The following is a 4512-nucleotide window of genomic DNA, read 5'->3' as shown; positions in this document are numbered from 1 at the left end:
TGATAATGTAGCAATGCTATTTTGCTGGCCTCCCAAAATAGCATGAGGACACATTTTCGATCTGCATGCAAGTTCTACTTGCTTATTCAACACAGCAAAAAAATAAAACTCATGAAAATAAAACTCATGAGTTAGAGAGGTAAGAACTAGATGAGATGGTGCCCAAACGCATGCAGCGGCCATTATAAATAGTGCATCCAGGCACGGACGTACGATCCTAGAACTAATAATCATGTAAAACTCTCAAAATCATGTCTTCTGAAATGCTTTACTCATCTAGGAGTTACAGAACAAATCCTCATTTTCATGGGGTATTGGAGCAAAACAATATGTACATGAGGCTTTGCTTTAGTTCCGCTTCATGCTGACTCGGTGTCAGCTTGGAAAAGGGCTGCAATGGCAGCACGCCGTGGGATGTATATGACATCAAAACGAAGTTCGGTGGTGTATCGTCGGAGTCCTTATACCCGTACAGCGCCACGGTGAGTGCCTGCAACCTGAGGTGAGCCCCTCCGTCACAATACACGGGTGGGCGAATCTTGCAAGCGAGAACGTGCATGCGGGCCGTGCCGACGGGCGGCTGCGACGGCGGACGAGGCCCGGGTGCTTCTGACCGACTCCCTGCCGTTCGAATGCTCTGGCCTACTGCATCTCGCGCTGCTGCCGGTGCATCTTCGCGACGACGGGCTCCCCGACGACTGGGCGCACGAGACGCTCCTGGAGCACGATGCGCTCCGCTGCTTGTTCCGCAAACACACGAACGAAAAGGACTTGGGTTTCAGCGCCTTCTTCGCGGTCTTCCGCGTCGTCGCTCTCGCCGCCCCTGACGCCGGCCGGTGTGAGCTGTGGTGGGAGTTGGAGTGCGCGGCACGGCGAGGGAGACGCTCATGGCAAGGCTGCATGCAGCGGTCGGCGGCGCGGGAACTAGAAGAGGATGCGAGACTCGCCGTTGCTCGTGTTGGAACAATAGCGTACCAACTAATCCCGAGCCAGACGGGATCAGCAACGGACGCGCCGGCTTTCGCCCAGAGCGCGATCACTGCGGCTCGGTGCGCACGTACGAGCCGCATCTCGGGCTACGCTCTGTTGTAAACTCGTGTACCTGCCTGATCAATAATACAATCGGAAATCAATGGTGCCACTATTTCCGTTTCCTTCTCCACAGCTATGATGCGCTGGATCATATCGAGGCGTGACATGATCTACTTGACATGGTCACAGCTCGCCTGACAAAAAGTGCTTGGCCCTCGTAATTTCAGGACCAGAATATTCAAGGAAAAATATTAATGTTTATATGTGGCTGGAGGAGTTGAAAAGAGGTTTGGAGGAAGGAATCATGGTGTACGACAAAGCTACCAAGACAAACTTCAGGATGCATATCTGGTTCCAGTTCTCCATTCATGACTACCCGGGGGATCTATACTCTCCGGCAAAGGCTTGCAGGAGAAGTTCATATGCCCACACTGCGGGACTGATCTGGAGTTCTATCGGCTCGCTCATGGTCGCAAGTATTGTTGTTTCGATCTGCACAGGCGATTCTTCCCGCCTAACCATCCGTTCAGACAAGACAAGAAGAACTTCAAGAAAGGTGTGGTCGTCGAAGAGGGGCCACCCCGTTATCGCACCGGTTCTGAGCTTCTTGCTGAGTTGGACGCTCTTGTGCCCGACCCGACACAACCTGACAAATTCCTAAAGTATGGTGATACACACAACTGGACTCACAAGTCATCCTTCCGGGAGCTCCCCTACTTCAAAGACATTCTTCTTACACATAGTATTGATGTGATGCACAACGAAAAGAATGTCGCCGAAGCCCTTTTCAACACAATTCTCAACATTATTGACAAGACAAAAGATAATCCGAAGGCTAAAAAAGATCAAGAAGAACTTTGCGATAGACCACAGCTAAGCATTAAAAAGGTGCTAGGTAGGTCGGACATCAGGCCAAAGGCCCCGTTCGCTCTCGACAGGGACCAAAAGATGGAAGTGCTCCTGTGGTTCAAAGAGTTGAAGTTTCCTGATGGATATGTAGCTAATCTAAAGAGGGGAGTTAATCTTGGCACCATGCGAATCAACGGCCTCAAGAGTCATGACTATCACATATGGCTTGAGCGTTTGCTGCCGGTGATGGTTCGAGGCTATGTGTTGGAGGATATTTGACGGTTATTGGCAGAGTTGAGCAATTTCTTCCGCCGGCTTTGTGCTAAAGAACTATCCCCCACCTTACTAGAAGAAATGGAAAAACAAGCCCCGTGTTGCTCTGCAAGCTAGAGAGGATCTTTCCGCCGGGCATGTTCGTGACGATGCAACATCTAATTATCCACCTCCCGTACGAGGCACGGATGTGGGGCCCTGTGCAGCATCGTTGGATGTATGCCGTCAAGAAACTTATGAAGACCCTTCGAGTTAAAGTAAAAAACAAAACTAAAGTTGAAGCATGCATATGGGAGGCAAGCCGTCTAGAGGAAGTGTCAAACGCAACGACGAGTTACTATAGCTACGATATTGCCACGCTGCATAATCCAGTCTCCCGCTACAATCTTGGCAACCCTGAAGATGAGTCCAAGCTGAGCCTATTCAGAGGGCAACTTGGAACTTCTAAAGCCGAGAAAACAGTCACCCTGTCCTACCAAGAGTGGTGATCCCTTACATTATATATCTTGAACAACCTCGACGAAGTCCAGCCGTACATCAAGTAAGTGCACAATAAATAATTCCTCTTTGCAATTGATCACAAGTTTGTCTCTAACTCATCTTATTCTCATTGCGTCAGCACATTCACTCAACTCAACTAGAAGCGAACAAGAAAACCCGATCCTCTAGAACATGATGCCCTTCTTAGAGATGGTCCAAATGGCCCCGGATCCGGTTTCATTGAGTGGTTCCAAAATCAAGTACTTTCTTTCTTAGCTCCTAGTTGTTTCAACACCTAGAGGCCTTGTGTGCGACTAATACATGATGCTTTTTTGCTTAAACCTGTAGGCTAACAACGATGCGTCTATGAGCTCCCAATTGAGACAAATTGCCAATGGTTTTGATGTCAAGGCCGGTTCATTCAAATCCTATGACGTCAATGGATATCGATTCCATACAACAGGGTACGAGCTCAGTCGGCCCAATCGAACCTCAACAAATTCAGGGGTGTTCGTAGAATGCGGTGGAGATGACTTCTATGGAAGGGTTGAGGAGATATATGAACTACAATACCGCGGGCCCAAACCTACATCACCATCAACCTCCAAACCTTCAAATGTCATTGGATCCATCCGAAACACGTTAACAAGGATGACACAATTGGCCTAGTCAAGGTAAAACGAGACAGTGTCTTCAAATGCGAGGATGTATATATTGTGGCTCAAGAAGCCACACAAGTTTATTTCCTCCCGTACCCGTGCACTAAAGTGGCTCGCCTTCAGGGTTTGGATGTCGTGTACCATGTGCAGCCACATGGTAAACTACTAGAACCAAACGACCAAGATTATCTGCTGCAACGAGAGCCTGGCGACGAGAACGAATTTTTCCAAGAAGCTGGCGGGGACACAAGTGATTTCGTGGTACGGTATACCGATTCTCCGGACACGGAAGTAGACAATGATGGTGAAGGTGACGAGGTTGATGGTGATGGTGATGACGACGATGAGGAACAGGCCAATGTTGATAGTGATGTTGAGAGTGATCTTGATGCGGCTCTTCTAGTTGATCCCGATGACGAAGACTACAATCCACATGCCCATACTTAGTTGTTTCATTTGTTTACATCAAGTTGTTGTTTCATTTATTTACATTTAGTTGTTGTTTCATTTATTTACATCAAGATGTTGTTACATTTGTTTATATCTACTTGTATAATCCGTTCTACTTGATTAGTTAGTTCGTTGAATCTCAACTTTACTTGTATTGTACTTGTTTACATCAAGTTGTTGTTTCATTTATTTACATCTACTTGTATAGTCCGTACTAACTTGTTCACTTTTTCTCATGGCAGGTGATTGAACCATGGTGGGCGGGCGTAGTACCTCTCAGAGGCGTGTCGAAGAGCTATACCCTCCGCCTAAAGTGAAGGCCAAAACCCGAAGAAAACTGTTGCAAATAAAGCAAAGGGCAAAGCCAGGAGGGAGCCCTCTCCCTCGCCGCTGCCACTCGATCCACTGTACGATCCTGAGGATGACAGGGAGGAGGAGATTCAGGAGGAGGTGAGGGAGATGGAGATGGAGGCGGGGGACTTTGGTGAGGACGATCTGCAGGATCACTCTATTGGTACCTCCGCGGGAGCCTCGGCGGGGGCTGCCTCCAGCTCTGGTACAGACAAAGTGTACCAGCGTGGTCCTACTCGTCTCCCCACCAAACGGCCCTCTTGTGAAGCTGAGAAGCCGGTCATTCGTCCAACAGCCAAGATGTACCTTTCTTGATCCTAGAATTCAGTTTACATCAAATTGTTGTTTCATTTATTAACTGCAATTGACTTGTCTTATCCTTGTGCAGGGGCTGGGTGTTTGTTGCACCCGGGTGTTT

This window comes from Brachypodium distachyon, chromosome 3, assembly GCF_000005505.3.
Source record: "Brachypodium distachyon strain Bd21 chromosome 3, Brachypodium_distachyon_v3.0, whole genome shotgun sequence".
Taxonomy (NCBI): Eukaryota; Viridiplantae; Streptophyta; class Magnoliopsida; order Poales; family Poaceae; genus Brachypodium; species Brachypodium distachyon.
This window is presented reverse-complemented; position numbering follows the sequence as displayed.